Here is a 16,409-nt window from a genome sequence, read left to right as displayed (position 1 = left end):
ACACAAGACAGGTAAGTGACTATTCATATGGGTCATACTGTTTACCAACAAGCAATTTCAAAATAGCGTTTCCTTTCACAGCGCCATCACGCTTTGAAACACTTCCGCTGCTAATAGGTCGATTGATAATGGCCGTCGTTTCGTTTTTGGTTGTCAGTAAGTGCGTATTTTCATATCGTCGTCATACCTGTGATACCTGTAAGCACTCAGAAACGCCAGCTTTCTCAACTATTACAGCTGTATGTGGTGAGAGTGATTTTGCCCCAGTGAGTAAAACGTGTACCTCTGGTGGGACTCGAACCCACAATCCCCGGTTCAGGAGACCGATGCCTTATCCATTAGGCCACAGAGGCTGACTGGCGCTAAAGCTGGCGGTGTGCTCGCTCAAATCAACACTTGCCAAGTGTACCCTTCCTGATGCGCTACTCTACGTCTGCAGAGAGTCAGGACGTCGCATGAGCCTTTCCTGTGTGCCTGTACATACTCAGACGTATCGAAGTCCAGGCACCTACTTTCTGCTGGCAATTCTTATACCTGCCGTCTTAGGCTATTCCCTCTCTGAACTGTAAGTCCTGCACACAAGACAGGTAAGTGACTATTCATATGGGTCATACTGTTTACCAACAAGCAATTTCAAAATAGCGTTTCCTTTCACAGCGCCATCACGCTTTGAAACACTTCCGCTGCTAATAGGTCGATTGATAATGGCCGTCGTTTCGTTTTTGGTTGTCAGTAAGTGCGTATTTTCATATCGTCGTCATACCTGTGATACCTGTAAGCACTCAGAAACGCCAGCTTTCTCAACTATTACAGCTGTATGTGGTGAGAGTGATTTTGCCCCAGTGAGTAAAACGTGTACCTCTGGTGGGACTCGAACCCACAATCCCCGGTTTAGGAGACCGATGCCTTATCCATTTTTTTTTTTCTTTTTTTTTTTTTTTTTTTTTTTTTTTTTTTTTTTTTTTTTTTTTTGGGCCTCCCTTCTCCCCACACAGCCCATCCATACGCTCACCTTTGTGTGCCTTCTTCGGCTAGCTTCTGCGCTATAGTAGTGTATAATTTATTTATTTATTTATTTTTTAACTTATTTTTAATTTTTTTTTTTTTTTTTTTTTTTGTTTGCGGTGGTAGATCTCAGGATCACTACGTCTCAAGCTCGTCTTCACGTAATAATAGCATAATGTTTCCGTGTCGTTCTGCATTCGTCGATGATTCAGTTTCCTGAAGGCATGATTCAAAGTCGTCATCTCTTAGCGTTGAGAGTAAGTTCGCCGAGATTACCGCCGTGGTGTTTTCTTGGAGTTATTAGCGAAAGTAACTGGTTACTAGTATGTGTTCCTTGAGTTAGTGGAGACAAAAACAACAAGATCAGAGGTTTCTCTGTCAGCATCGTAAATAATAATAGAAATAAAGTTCCGTATAGAGGAAAAATGGGTATCTAGAAAGAAATACTGCCCCGTCTGTTAAACTTCGTCAAATTAAACTATACTTGTCTTCTGAGTAAAGTAAAAACAGAAATAAATACTGGCTTCACAAGTTTGGCATCCTGTTGCATGCTGCTTCTCGTTGACCTTAGGTGCCCACCTTGTACAACCTATGAAGCAATGGAGTCCTGAAAACTGACAATGAGATACCCAGATAAGAGAAGAAATAAATTAAAAAAAAAGCTATGATCGTACCCATTGGTTCGCACACTTAAAGCTTCCCATCATTCAAAGCAACGGTGAGAAAATTCTGAAACTTTTCTTTATATTTCCGTAATCGTTTGATCGCGTAATATTCGGCAATAAGATACATATGAAAATCAGAAAGTGTAGGCGTTTTAGTCGTCAGCATATAATATAGGTACTGTCCAATTAACCAGGTATAGCTATTATTTTTAGATTTCGGAAATAATTTCCAGTCCGGTTGGAATATATCTTGCAGTTGTATTGCGGATGGCGTCGTTCTATTAATAACAGCCAGTTTCATTCTCGTCCAATTCCAGATTTGCGTCTGATCTCTGCAGTTTAATATGTGTGGCAATGTTTCCACATGGCCACATGCGTCGCAAGTCGGAGTAGGCCGTAGTTGGATCTTACACAATTTCTCCCCCGTGGGTATCACCTCGTTCACCACATCATACCACACGGAACGAACTCGGGAGTGAAGGAGAGGAGTGCTGATATTCACCCAAATTTGTCGCCAGACCTTGCCAGGATACTTCATTTCTATGGAGTTATTCTGTTGCCGATTCGTAAATACACTGTAGACAGCAGCAGCAGTGAGTGGTTGCAGGTGTTGATGTACATAGCTGGACTCCACGTAATATCGGCGAATATGAACGAGCTCGGGATGGATATGTCCAACATTTATCGGCGGCGTCATATCCGGTGGTCGTAACTGCTGGAAGAGACGTGCTGTAAGACCTGTCTGACTATTTCGTAAGATCCTTGATGTTCTAGCTAGAAAAATCGCTAAGCACTGTAATTCAACATTTTTAAGAGCTAAACCACCTTTATACCGAGGTAAAGCGGTAGCCTTGAAAGCGACTTTAAAAATATTACCTCGCCAAATGTACCAGCCTGCAAGGGCTAAGATTCTATTTGCAATATCAGGAGGAATAGGGAGAACAGCGGCAACATGGTAAATCTTGCTGAGAACATAATAATTGACGAAATGTGCTCTCTGAATCCTGTCTAAAGACCGCATATTGTGCTCACGAATCAAAGCTCGAAGGACGTTGAGCTTCTGTTCCCAATTCACTCTTACCATTTCCCGTGGATTCGGAGTGAGAATCAAACCAAGGTGCTTGAGCTGGTTGGTTGCCTCTAACCAAACGGTGTCCGCGAATCGAGCCTGCGGACCTAAATGCAAGACTTTGGATTTCCGTTCGTTAAGGCGTGCACCGCAGGCGCTGGCATACCGGTGGACAAGCCGCCGCACGGTATCGAACTCTTCGTCGTTGTTGATAAGGACGCTGATATCGTCCGCATAGGCATGACAGACGGTCTTGGTATTCAGCGTTTGAAGACCCGGTAAGGTGACGCAAAACGTTTTCAGTAGTGGCTCTATAGCAATGGCGAAAAGAGTCGTGGAAAGCGGGCACCCTTGTCGCAAACCTTGTTGAATGGGCACAGGGGCTGTTAACTGGCCGTTGAATTTCACGCGGGAAGACGTATTGCAGATACAGTTCCTGATTATCTGTACGAAATGCTGGTTGAAACCCAGTTTGTCCAGCGTTCTGAAGAGAAATCCATGGTTAGTCCGATCAAATGCCTTGTCGAAGTCAAAAAAGACTATTGCCAACGTGGTCTTGCAAATCCAAGTCAAATATGCAATATCTCGGTATTCGCACAGGGCGTCTATCATCGATCGACCAGTAACTACGTTCATGTGGTATGAACCAAGCACTTTACTAAGGACTGGCTTGAGTCTGGCATTCAGAATCCGAGTAAAGATTTTGAAATCTGCATTGAGTAGGGTGATTGGTCGTAAGTTATTGAGTGAAGTCCCTGGTGACGGTTTGGAGACTAAGACTATCAGACCCTCAGTGAACTGCGATGGAAAAGCAGTATGCGTTAACAGTTCATTATACATGATAGTCAGTTCGTCGCCGAAAACATCCCAATACCGAAGATAAAATTCAACCGGCAAACCGTCTGATCCTGCAACTTTTCCTTTCGCCGCAGACGTAATGATTGACTTCACTTCGAAGTTAGTTATGGTTGCCAGGAGCTGTGCGTGGTCGTCCGGATCCACCGATGCCGTAATGTTAGACAAAAATTCCTCTCCCGCCTCTACATCTGTGTCAGGCAGTGAGTAAAGTTGCCGGAAATGATTCCGAATAAAAGCCTTAAGCTCGCCTTGCTCATCATAAACACGACCATCGTCATCTGTCAGTTGAGTAATGATTTTTTGTCTGCCTCTTTTAGCTTCCCGTATGACGTGGTACAAGGACGCTGACTCGTTAAAGGTGTCATCGAAAGCGCGTGCCCTGACTTGGGCTCCTGCCAGAGACTCACGAACCAATGCGGTGATTTTGGCTTTGGTACGTTTAATGCGAAGGAGATTGCCAGGCAGTGCAGAAGAATCGTTGTACAACTGGCGGAGAGCGGTAAAATAAAATTCCAACGTCTGTTTCTTCCAGTACGCCTTGGCCCTGGCAAACTGACAAATACATTTCTTTATGTGCGGTTTTACTAGCTCTGTCCACCAATGAACACGCTCCCTATACCTTTGTCGTCGCTGGAGGCACCATTGCCACGTTGCAATGAGATCCTTCTTCAGGTCGCCGTCGTCCAACAGTGCGACGTTCAGGTGCCATACGCCTCGACCCAAAAAGGTTTTCTGCGAAACGTGCCGAAGCGTGATGTGATACGCACAGTGGTCGCTAAAATTAACAGGCCATATTTCACAATCCCTGGCAGCGCTTAAAATGTCTTTAGATACATAGAACCTATCCAGACGACTAGCGGAGGCAGCGGTAACATACGTATATCCGGTCACCTGCGGGCGAAGTGAGCACCAGGTATCTTGTAAGTCCAGCCCATCTATTAGATCTCGCAACTCCAAACAAAAATTAAAATTCGGACACTGGTCTTCTCTGCGTATAACACAATTAAAATCGCCGCCCAATAAAACCTTCGAACAACCACAGGATAATAATGGCACAATTTCATCGCGATAAAAAACACTCCTATCCCTTCGGCCTACAGATCCAGTCGGGGCATAGACGTTGACCAAAAGCAAATCTTCGAATTGTACGGCAATCCCTCGACCCGTTTCTAAAATCGCTCGAGGTTTACAAGTGATGCCCGCTTTGTACAAAATTGCAGTCCCTGCCTCATCGCCAATATTTATGAGGGCCTCATAGCCTGTGACATTCCCGACTTTGGGTGTGACGACTTCTTGTAGGAATACGATATCTACATCGGCGGCATACAGATAGTCAGTCAAACATTTTAATTTTACATCAGATGTTATTCGATTTATATTAGCAGTTGCAATTTTGTAATCCCGCATAAGAAGGGTGATGCCATATTAATGCGTATCGTCAGCCCAGGAAGTCTGCCTGCTCGACCCCGGCGAGTGAGCGGTATCCATAAATGTATCGGGTCCAGAACTGTCGACATGCATCCCCATATCGGGTTCCTCTGAATGCTGCACTACCTGTACTCCATCGTCTGTGACGAGTTTCTCACATTCATCCGTCCGGAACTGCTTGATAGTACGCTGCAGTTTCTGTTCAAGAGTACGAGTTTCCTCGTCACTCTGCTTATGGACCGATTTTTTTTGTCGGCCTTTCCGCTGAGGACGGGTGTCTTCGACTTGTTGGTTGATGTCAGATTTCGCAGCGGTAGGGGTAGCTCCCGTGGGAGACTGTTCCTTGCCGGAAACTACGCTGACTGGAGAAGTCACTTGAAGGGGATGGGAAACTCGCGGCTGGTCATCAGAGTCCTCAGGTGGAAGACTCTCCACAGATGGGAGCAAATGTTGATCGGGCAACAGAGGCGGAAGTTCCACACGGACCACGCCAGCATCGGAAGGGCGCAAATTTCCGGCCCCGTCGTTTGCATAGGTTTCTACGTCAGAAGCACCGGGCAGTCGGCTCGCCGTAGCTGTGTTTACATCGGCGGCGGTCACGTCTGGCACAACCTCAGCCGCGTGCAGCTGTGGCGCGCTAACGACAGACGGACCGACAAGGCTCTCGGCATACGTCGGCCTATTACCATCCTGCCCAACTACAAGGCCATCACGTTGTCGGAAAACACGACGCACTGGTTTAGAACGGGGACACGCGGCCTTCATATGGTCCGGAGAGCCACAAAGGACACATGTACGTGGTTGCCCCTCGTACATTACGAGTGCCCGGAAGCCTTGTACCACGACGTTTGACGGGATATGCTTGCATAGATCAATTCGCGCTACCCGGACACCATTATCCACATTGAAGTGTTTAAGTCCGCTCCACTGCTCTTGGTGAATTTCCAATACGTTCCCATACTGGGACAGACATTGCCGAATACGTTCAAGATCAATTTCAAATGGGAGGTTGAATACACGGACGGTGCGCAGGCCTAACCCAGCATGGGTAACGACAACTTTACAAATTTCACCATCAGAATTAACGAACTCGGCGGTACCCTTAGTTAAGTCCATTATACGTAAACAGGGCTCGTCACTAACAAGTTTCACGTAGACGGCATTCGCCAGAAAATCGTACGAAAATTCTAAAACTTCCTCGTCTTTAAGACCCAATCTGTCGAAGAAAAAATCGACTAATTCGTAGACATGTGGTCGGCCAAACCCGAACGGAAATTGGAAACGCAACGTGTAACGGCGTAACTGATCATCCATAGCAAAGGCCATGATGTACTCACAAGACTAAACCAGCTGCAGGCGCCGCCTAACACGCGCGGAGCGAGCACTCCGGCACGTCTGCACACGGCCGCTGCTGCGGCGGAACTGATCCATTAGGCCACAGAGGCTGACTGGCGCTAAAGCTGGCGGTGTGCTCGCTCAAATCAACACTTGCCAAGTGTACCCTTCCTGATGCGCTACTCTACGTCTGCAGAGAGTCAGGACGTCGCATGAGCCTTTCCTGTGTGCCTGTACATACTCAGACGTATCGAAGTCCAGGCACCTACTTTCTGCTGGCAATTCTTATACCTGCCGTCTTAGGCTATTCCCTCTCTGAACTGTAAGTCCTGCACACAAGACAGGTAAGTGACTATTCATATGGGTCATACTGTTTACCAACAAGCAATTTCAAAATAGCGTTTCCTTTCACAGCGCCATCACGCTTTGAAACACTTCCGCTGCTAATAGGTCGATTGATAATGGCCGTCGTTTCGTTTTTGGTTGTCAGTAAGTGCGTATTTTCATATCGTCGTCATACCTGTGATACCTGTAAGCACTCAGAAACGCCAGCTTTCTCAACTATTACAGCTGTATGTGGTGAGAGTGATTTTGCCCCAGTGAGTAAAACGTGTACCTCTGGTGGGACTCGAACCCACAATCCCCGGTTTAGGAGACCGATGCCTTATCCATTAGGCCACAGAGGCTGACTGGCGCTAAAGCTGGCGGTGTGCTCGCTCAAATCAACACTTGCCAAGTGTACCCTTCCTGATGCGCTACTCTACGTCTGCAGAGAGTCAGGACGTCGCATGAGCCTTTCCTGTGTGCCTGTACATACTCAGACGTATCGAAGTCCAGGCACCTACTTTCTGCTGGCAATTCTTATACCTGCCGTCTTAGGCTATTCCCTCTCTGAACTGTAAGTCCTGCACACAAGACAGGTAAGTGACTATTCATATGGGTCATACTGTTTACCAACAAGCAATTTCAAAATAGCGTTTCCTTTCACAGCGCCATCACGCTTTGAAACACTTCCGCTGCTAATAGGTCGATTGATAATGGCCGTCGTTTCGTTTTTGGTTGTCAGTAAGTGCGTATTTTCATATCGTCGTCATACCTGTGATACCTGTAAGCACTCAGAAACGCCAGCTTTCTCAACTATTACAGCTGTATGTGGTGAGAGTGATTTTGCCCCAGTGAGTAAAACGTGTACCTCTGGTGGGACTCGAACCCACAATCCCCGGTTTAGGAGACCGATGCCTTATCCATTAGGCCACAGAGGCTGACTGGCGCTAAAGCTGGCGGTGTGCTCGCTCAAATCAACACTTGCCAAGTGTACCCTTCCTGATGCGCTACTCTACGTCTGCAGAGAGTCAGGACGTCGCATGAGCCTTTCCTGTGTGCCTGTACATACTCAGACGTATCGAAGTCCAGGCACCTACTTTCTGCTGGCAATTCTTATACCTGCCGTCTTAGGCTATTCCCTCTCTGAACTGTAAGTCCTGCACACAAGACAGGTAAGTGACTATTCATATGGGTCATACTGTTTACCAACAAGCAATTTCAAAATAGCGTTTCCTTTCACAGCGCCATCACGCTTTGAAACACTTCCGCTGCTAATAGGTCGATTGATAATGGCCGTCGTTTCGTTTTTGGTTGTCAGTAAGTGCGTATTTTCATATCGTCGTCATACCTGTGATACCTGTAAGCACTCAGAAACGCCAGCTTTCTCAACTATTACAGCTGTATGTGGTGAGAGTGATTTTGCCCCAGTGAGTAAAACGTGTACCTCTGGTGGGACTCGAACCCACAATCCCCGGTTTAGGAGACCGATGCCTTATCCATTAGGCCACAGAGGCTGACTGGCGCTAAAGTTGGCGGTGTGCTCCCTCAAATCAACACTTGCCAAGTGTACCCTTCCTGATGCGCTACTCTACGTCTGCAGAGAGTCAGGACGTCGCATGAGCCTTTCCTGTGTGCCTGTACATACTCAGACGTATCGAAGTCCAGGCACCTACTTTCTGCTGGCAATTCTTATACCTGCCGTCTTAGGCTATTCCCTCTCTGAACTGTAAGTCCTGCACACAAGACAGGTAAGTGACTATTCATATGGGTCATACTGTTTACCAACAAGCAATTTCAAAATAGCGTTTCCTTTCACAGCGCCATCACGCTTTGAAACACTTCCGCTGCTAATAGGTCGATTGATAATGGCCGTCGTTTCGTTTTTGGTTGTCAGTAAGTGCGTATTTTCATATCGTCGTCATACCTGTGATACCTGTAAGCACTCAGAAACGCCAGCTTTCTCAACTATTACAGCTGTATGTGGTGAGAGTGATTTTGCCCCAGTGAGTAAAACGTGTACCTCTGGTGGGACTCGAACCCACAATCCCCGGTTTAGGAGACCGATGCCTTATCCATTAGGCCACAGAGGCTGACTGGCGCTAAAGCTGGCGGTGTGCTCGCTCAAATCAACACTTGCCAAGTGTACCCTTCCTGATGCGCTACTCTACGTCTGCAGAGAGTCAGGACGTCGCATGAGCCTTTCCTGTGTGCCTGTACATACTCAGACGTATCGAAGTCCAGGCACCTACTTTCTGCTGGCAATTCTTATACCTGCCGTCTTAGGCTATTCCCTCTCTGAACTGTAAGTCCTGCACACAAGACAGGTAAGTGACTATTCATATGGGTCATACTGTTTACCAACAAGCAATTTCAAAATAGCGTTTCCTTTCACAGCGCCATCACGCTTTGAAACACTTCCGCTGCTAATAGGTCGATTGATAATGGCCGTCGTTTCGTTTTTGGTTGTCAGTAAGTGCGTATTTTCATATCGTCGTCATACCTGTGATACCTGTAAGCACTCAGAAACGCCAGCTTTCTCAACTATTACAGCTGTATGTGGTGAGAGTGATTTTGCCCCAGTGAGTAAAACGTGTACCTCTGGTGGGACTCGAACCCACAATCCCCGGTTTAGGAGACCGATGCCTTATCCATTAGGCCACAGAGGCTGACTGGCGCTAAAGCTGGCGGTGTGCTCGCTCAAATCAACACTTGCCAAGTGTACCCTTCCTGATGCGCTACTCTACGTCTGCAGAGAGTCAGGACGTCGCATGAGCCTTTCCTGTGTGCCTGTACATACTCAGACGTATCGAAGTCCAGGCACCTACTTTCTGCTGGCAATTCTTATACCTGCCGTCTTAGGCTATTCCCTCTCTGAACTGTAAGTCCTGCACACAAGACAGGTAAGTGACTATTCATATGGGTCATACTGTTTACCAACAAGCAATTTCAAAATAGCGTTTCCTTTCACAGCGCCATCACGCTTTGAAACACTTCCGCTGGTAATAGGTCGATTGATAATGGCCGTCGTTTCGTTTTTGGTTGTCAGTAAGTGCGTATTTTCATATCGTCGTCATACCTGTGATACCTGTAAGCACTCAGAAACGCCAGCTTTCTCAACTATTACAGCTGTATGTGGTGAGAGTGATTTTGCCCCAGTGAGTAAAACGTGTACCTCTGGTGGGACTCGAACCCACAATCCCCGGTTTAGGAGACCGATGCCTTATCCATTAGGCCACAGAGGCTGACTGGCGCTAAAGCTGGCGGTGTGCTCGCTCAAATCAACACTTGCCAAGTGTACCCTTCCTGATGCGCTACTCTACGTCTGCAGAGAGTCAGGACGTCGCATGAGCCTTTCCTGTGTGCCTGTACATACTCAGACGTATCGAAGTCCAGGCACCTACTTTCTGCTGGCAATTCTTATACCTGCCGTCTTAGGCTATTCCCTCTCTGAACTGTAAGTCCTGCACACAAGACAGGTAAGTGACTATTCATATGGGTCATACTGTTTACCAACAAGCAATTTCAAAATAGCGTTTCCTTTCACAGCGCCATCACGCTTTGAAACACTTCCGCTGCTAATAGGTCGATTGATAATGGCCGTCGTTTCGTTTTTGGTTGTCAGTAAGTGCGTATTTTCATATCGTCGTCATACCTGTGATACCTGTAAGCACTCAGAAACGCCAGCTTTCTCAACTATTACAGCTGTATGTGGTGAGAGTGATTTTGCCCCAGTGAGTAAAACGTGTACCTCTGGTGGGACTCGAACCCACAATCCCCGGTTTAGGAGACCGATGCCTTATCCATTAGGCCACAGAGGCTGACTGGCGCTAAAGCTGGCGGTGTGCTCGCTCAAATCAACACTTGCCAAGTGTACCCTTCCTGATGCGCTACTCTACGTCTGCAGAGAGTCAGGACGTCGCATGAGCCTTTCCTGTGTGCCTGTACATACTCAGACGTATCGAAGTCCAGGCACCTACTTTCTGCTGGCAATTCTTATACCTGCCGTCTTAGGCTATTCCCTCTCTGAACTGTAAGTCCTGCACACAAGACAGGTAAGTGACTATTCATATGGGTCATACTGTTTACCAACAAGCAATTTCAAAATAGCGTTTCCTTTCACAGCGCCATCACGCTTTGAAACACTTCCGCTGCTAATAGGTCGATTGATAATGGCCGTCGTTTCGTTTTTGGTTGTCAGTAAGTGCGTATTTTCATATCGTCGTCATACCTGTGATACCTGTAAGCACTCAGAAACGCCAGCTTTCTCAGCTATTACAGCTGTATGTGGTGAGAGTGATTTTGCCCCAGTGAGTAAAACGTGTACCTCTGGTGGGACTCGAACCCAGAATCCCCGGTTTAGGAGACCGATGCCTTATCCATTAGGCCACAGAGGCTGACTGGCGCTAAAGCTGGCGGTGTGCTCGCTCAAATCAACACTTGCCAAGTGTACCCTTCCTGATGCGCTACTCTACGTCTGCAGAGAGTCAGGACGTCGCATGAGCCTTTCCTGTGTGCCTGTACATACTCAGACGTATCGAAGTCCAGGCACCTACTTTCTGCTGGCAATTCTTATACCTGCCGTCTTAGGCTATTCCCTCTCTGAACTGTAAGTCCTGCACACAAGACAGGTAAGTGACTATTCATATGGGTCATACTGTTTACCAACAAGCAATTTCAAAATAGCGTTTCCTTTCACAGCGCCATCACGCTTTGAAACACTTCCGCTGCTAATAGGTCGATTGATAATGGCCGTCGTTTCGTTTTTGGTTGTCAGTAAGTGCGTATTTTCATATCGTCGTCATACCTGTGATACCTGTAAGCACTCAGAAACGCCAGCTTTCTCAACTATTACAGCTGTATGTGGTGAGAGTGATTTTGCCCCAGTGAGTAAAACGTGTACCTCTGGTGGGACTCGAACCCACAATCCCCGGTTTAGGAGACCGATGCCTTATCCATTAGGCCACAGAGGCTGACTGGCGCTAAAGCTGGCGGTGTGCTCGCTCAAATCAACACTTGCCAAGTGTACCCTTCCTGATGCGCTACTCTACGTCTGCAGAGAGTCAGGACGTCGCATGAGCCTTTCCTGTGTGCCTGTACATACTCAGACGTATCGAAGTCCAGGCACCTACTTTCTGCTGGCAATTCTTATACCTGCCGTCTTAGGCTATTCCCTCTCTGAACTGTAAGTCCTGCACACAAGACAGGTAAGTGACTATTCATATGGGTCATACTGTTTACCAACAAGCAATTTCAAAATAGCGTTTCCTTTCACAGCGCCATCACGCTTTGAAACACTTCCGCTGCTAATAGGTCGATTGATAATGGCCGTCGTTTCGTTTTTGGTTGTCAGTAAGTGCGTATTTTCATATCGTCGTCATACCTGTGATACCTGTAAGCACTCAGAAACGCCAGCTTTCTCAACTATTACAGCTGTATGTGGTGAGAGTGATTTTGCCCCAGTGAGTAAAACGTGTACCTCTGGTGGGACTCGAACCCACAATCCCCGGTTTAGGAGACCGATGCCTTATCCATTAGGCCACAGAGGCTGACTGGCGCTAAAGCTGGCGGTGTGCTCGCTCAAATCAACACTTGCCAAGTGTACCCTTCCTGATGCGCTACTCTACGTCTGCAGAGAGTCAGGACGTCGCATGAGCCTTTCCTGTGTGCCTGTACATACTCAGACGTATCGAAGTCCAGGCACCTACTTTCTGCTGGCAATTCTTATACCTGCCGTCTTAGGCTATTCCCTCTCTGAACTGTAAGTCCTGCACACAAGACAGGTAAGTGACTATTCATATGGGTCATACTGTTTACCAACAAGCAATTTCAAAATAGCGTTTCCTTTCACAGCGCCATCACGCTTTGAAACACTTCCGCTGCTAATAGGTCGATTGATAATGGCCGTCGTTTCGTTTTTGGTTGTCAGTAAGTGCGTATTTTCATATCGTCGTCATACCTGTGATACCTGTAAGCACTCAGAAACGCCAGCTTTCTCAACTATTACAGCTGTATGTGGTGAGAGTGATTTTGCCCCAGTGAGTAAAACGTGTACCTCTGGTGGGACTCGAACCCACAATCCCCGGTTTAGGAGACCGATGCCTTATCCATTTTTTTTTTTTTTTTTTTTTTGTCTCCCCTATCATGAAGTGAGATCAGTATCCCCCTATACCGGCGCCATTAATGCAACTGGCGCAGGAGCGAGCAATAGAAGTGGAAACTTAACCAATCCCCTGCTTTTCGAAAACAATACTGAGCATATTCGCAAAGTCCCTCTTAAGATGTGGGAAAGATTGTTGCGTCCAGTACTCATGAAGCATGTAACCAGTAAACGAAATAAAATCGGAAATACCATCACCATCAACCACTGCAAAAATGTAACGGCCAAGAAGCCACATAATGGTGTTGTTCTTTGTCCGGGGATAAAAAACCGTGTCCGGCCAGCAGAGAATATCAGTTGTAAAAGCTGATTCCGAGCTTCTGGTGAGTAACGCCAATTGTCGGCGCAGCCAGTACCACATGCGAAGACGGTCAGCGCAGGTAAATCGGTGTGGGAGTGTATCAATACAACCACACGTTTGACAAAGCGGAGTGACACTTAAACCTATACGATGAAGTCGTTCGTTCGTAGGAATCAGCTGATTAACTACCTTATACCATAGGGAGGCAACAGTTGCGGAATGAACGGGTAAGCTGATATTCGTCCATATGTTACGCCAATGAAAACGTGGATATTGTAAAACAATCGGGATGGAAGAAGAAGACCTGTGCCATTTGTCAAGCAGTGTTCGCGTAGTAAAAACAGGACTACGTTGTAAGTGGAGATCCAGATAACTAATCTCAATGTAGAAGTCCCGAACATGCCGTAGCTTCGCATTTAGAGGCCCTACGTTAATAGGCGGTGACAAGCTCGCAGGACGAACGACATGGAATAATCGCGAAGTAACAGTCGGGGACTCAGAAAATAAAAGATGGAGGGTGCGCTTAACATAAAGGGCAGCAGCCTTGACACGGACATCGGTGAACGACAAGCCGCCCTCAAGTCGCGGCTTCGTAAGAACATCACAACGTAATTTAAAAATGTGCCCCCGCCAAATATATCTGTTAATAAGCTGGACCATTTTTGCACCCTGCATTCTGGGAAGCGGAAACAACTGAGCAACATAATATACTTTACATAAAACATAAGTGTCTAATACATGCTTTTTTTGCAGTATCGGTATCGAACGCCATGAGTGTTCGAATAAAACACCTTGAAGCTTGGAAATGGCCACTTGCCAATTTTTCGCAGCCATACGAAGAGGACACCGTTCAAGATAGATACCTAAATGTGTATGATGTTCAACAGCCGTAACCCACGGAACAACCACATGTTCAAAGCCCCGCAAATTCAGGAGTTTGCTTTTACGGGGGTTGATACGAGAACCTGAGGCCGCAGAAAATTTATCTAGTTCCATTTTCAACGGCGGCACTTCTGCGGTGGAACGAAGCAAAACAACCAAATCATCAGCATAAGCTGTTGCTGTCAGGGTAACCCCAGAGATCGTAAGACCACGAAGTGTCGAGTTGAGACGTGTGAGGAGTGGTTGAAGGGAGAGAGCATAAAGGGTCATGGATAAAGGGCTACCTTGCGGGACGCCACGTTTAATATCAATGACCTTCGTCAGCTGTCCATTAATGTCAATCTTAGCAGAAATGCCAGTCGTCATATTCTTAAGAACCAGCAGCGCCTTTTCATTAAAACCGAGTCGGCGCAGCAGAAGCTCTAAAAACGAATGGGACACACGATCAAAAGCCTTACTAAAATCAACAAATAAAAGCGCACAGGAAATATTGGTGACAGCGACAATCGACACAATATCACGATACCCCGCCAGAGGCGTCAAGATGGAGCGCCCTGGAAAGCAGCTTTGACAAGGAGTTATCACAGGTGTAAGCAAGAGGGATAGACGTGCATTAACAGCCCTAGCAGCCGTCTTATAATCAAAATTTAAAAGGGTTAAAGGACGAAAGTCACTAGCTGTCTTCAAACCAGCAGATTTCGGTATCAGGACAACCGTACCTCTCTTGAAATCGGCTGGAATTGTGCCACCATTCAAAATTTCATTCACTATATCCGTAAAAACAGGCCCTATAATAGTCCAAAAGCGAACAAAAAACTCCTTAGGAAGGCCATCCGGACCAGGAGATTTGTGAGATGGTGAACAAGCAATGAAAGCTGAAATTTCGTCTGCAGTAAAAGGAGCTAAAAATTCCATATTATGGTCCTCTGTTAAAACTGATGGGATAGCAGTTAAAATCTCGTCAACATCAAGCGGATCAGAATCAGCCACAGCATATAAGGTCTCATAGTAGCAGGTAAGTTCATGGGTTATTTGATTCTGTAAGGTAAGCCGGCGACCATCAGCTGCCATAAGGCCGTCAATCAATACACGTCGACGGTTCTTGTGGTGACGAAACAGATGGTACATGGAAGTCATTTCATGTGCTAAGGTGGACGGCGGTTTAGATTTAATCTTCAATCCTTCCATCTGAAGCCGTTTAATACTAAGGAGCTTGGCTTTAATTTTCCGAACCTCAGAAAGGTGGGCACATGTCATTCGAGAAGTATCATAAAGTTCGCGAAGCACCGAATAATAATACTCAAAAGTCAGTTTCAGATCTCGCGCTCTGTGATAACTGTAGGACATTAAAGTGCGACGTAGTTTTGGCTTCGCACAGTGGATCCACAAGTGAAGCTTAGACGGATAGTATCGCAGAGAACGTAAACACATGTCCCACGCCGTCTGTATTAGAGGTTCGATGTCAGGGTCATCGAGCAAGGAGACATTTAATTTCCACAGTGGCCGATAAAGTTTAAGAGGCTGACGCTCCAAATTAATGATAACCGCAAGGGCACAATGATCCGTAAAACTGGCTGGAATAACATCTACATTTAAAACAGAAACACTAAGGGGATCAGAAATATACAATCGGTCCAGTCGACTACTTGACGTGGCAGTAAAAAATGTAAATTTAACTAAAGTGGGGTGTTTAACCTCCCACGCATCGCGTAGTCGTAGTTGACGTACAAGAGAATGTAGCTCGAAACAATAATTAAAATGAGGGGATTGGTCCTTAGCTTGTAATACACAATTAAAATCACCCCCCAATATCAAAGTCGCAGGATTTTTGCGTAAAAGATAAATCAGATCCTCTTTATAAAAACGAGACCTTTCCTGCCGTTTGCTGGAACCAGAGGGGGCGTAAATATTAACCAAGGTGGTGTCAAATAACCGACAACCAATACCCCTTCCCGAGTCTAAGAGCTCAATTTCGGTAACGGGGATACCGTCACGAATTAGTAAGGCAGTACCTGTGGAAAACTCAGGCGCAAAATTTATAATAGTGCGAAAGCCAGGAACAAACAGGTGTGCAACGGAGACTTCCTGCAGGAAAACAACATCAGCTGCAGAGTCATAAATGAACTGCTGCAGAGACGCTAACTTCAGAGCAGATTGAATGCTATTTATATTTAAGGTAATAAACGTGTACGCCTGCAACATCAACCAAAAAAGGGAAAATGAACCCTAATTACACCACATTAGAAGCAACTACATCCAGATCATCAACATCAGACATGGCAGAGGGTGATTGCCCGGAATCAACGGAATCTGAGTCATCCTTTGCATGCTTGTGTTTTTTTCGCACCGCGTGAAGATTGGGGGGCACTTTCACCCGACGGCGTA

The 16,409-nt window shown here is 46.4% G+C and overlaps 11 non-coding genes across 11 annotated transcripts; all 11 read right to left on the bottom strand.

Annotated features, from left to right (window-relative positions):
* Positions 1 to 280: 280 nt before the first annotated feature.
* Trnar-ccu lies at positions 281 to 353 on the bottom strand. The gene has a single exon. It is a non-coding gene; the product is annotated as a tRNA-Arg (tRNA).
* Positions 354 to 6,973: 6,620 nt separating this feature from the next.
* On the bottom strand, positions 6,974 to 7,046 carry Trnar-ccu. Its single transcript has one exon. It is a non-coding gene; the product is annotated as a tRNA-Arg (tRNA).
* Positions 7,047 to 7,549: 503 nt separating this feature from the next.
* Positions 7,550 to 7,622, bottom strand: Trnar-ccu. The gene has a single exon. It is a non-coding gene; the product is annotated as a tRNA-Arg (tRNA).
* Positions 7,623 to 8,125: 503 nt separating this feature from the next.
* Positions 8,126 to 8,198, bottom strand: Trnar-ccu. The gene has a single exon. It is a non-coding gene; the product is annotated as a tRNA-Arg (tRNA).
* A 503-nt stretch (positions 8,199 to 8,701) lies between these two features.
* Positions 8,702 to 8,774, bottom strand: Trnar-ccu. The gene has a single exon. It is a non-coding gene; the product is annotated as a tRNA-Arg (tRNA).
* Positions 8,775 to 9,277: 503 nt separating this feature from the next.
* Positions 9,278 to 9,350, bottom strand: Trnar-ccu. Its single transcript has one exon. It is a non-coding gene; the product is annotated as a tRNA-Arg (tRNA).
* A 503-nt stretch (positions 9,351 to 9,853) lies between these two features.
* Positions 9,854 to 9,926, bottom strand: Trnar-ccu. The gene has a single exon. It is a non-coding gene; the product is annotated as a tRNA-Arg (tRNA).
* Positions 9,927 to 10,429: 503 nt separating this feature from the next.
* On the bottom strand, positions 10,430 to 10,502 carry Trnar-ccu. Its single transcript has one exon. It is a non-coding gene; the product is annotated as a tRNA-Arg (tRNA).
* A 503-nt stretch (positions 10,503 to 11,005) lies between these two features.
* Positions 11,006 to 11,078, bottom strand: Trnar-ccu. The gene has a single exon. It is a non-coding gene; the product is annotated as a tRNA-Arg (tRNA).
* Positions 11,079 to 11,581: 503 nt separating this feature from the next.
* Positions 11,582 to 11,654, bottom strand: Trnar-ccu. The gene has a single exon. It is a non-coding gene; the product is annotated as a tRNA-Arg (tRNA).
* Positions 11,655 to 12,157: 503 nt separating this feature from the next.
* Positions 12,158 to 12,230, bottom strand: Trnar-ccu. The gene has a single exon. It is a non-coding gene; the product is annotated as a tRNA-Arg (tRNA).
* Positions 12,231 to 16,409: the final 4,179 nt, after the last annotated feature.

The sequence above is a fragment of the Schistocerca piceifrons genome, chromosome 1 (genome assembly GCF_021461385.2).
Source record: "Schistocerca piceifrons isolate TAMUIC-IGC-003096 chromosome 1, iqSchPice1.1, whole genome shotgun sequence".
Lineage (NCBI taxonomy): Eukaryota > Metazoa > Arthropoda > Insecta > Orthoptera > Acrididae > Schistocerca > Schistocerca piceifrons.
Note: the sequence above shows the minus strand (reverse complement) of the source record. Positions and strands in the feature narration are given on the sequence as shown.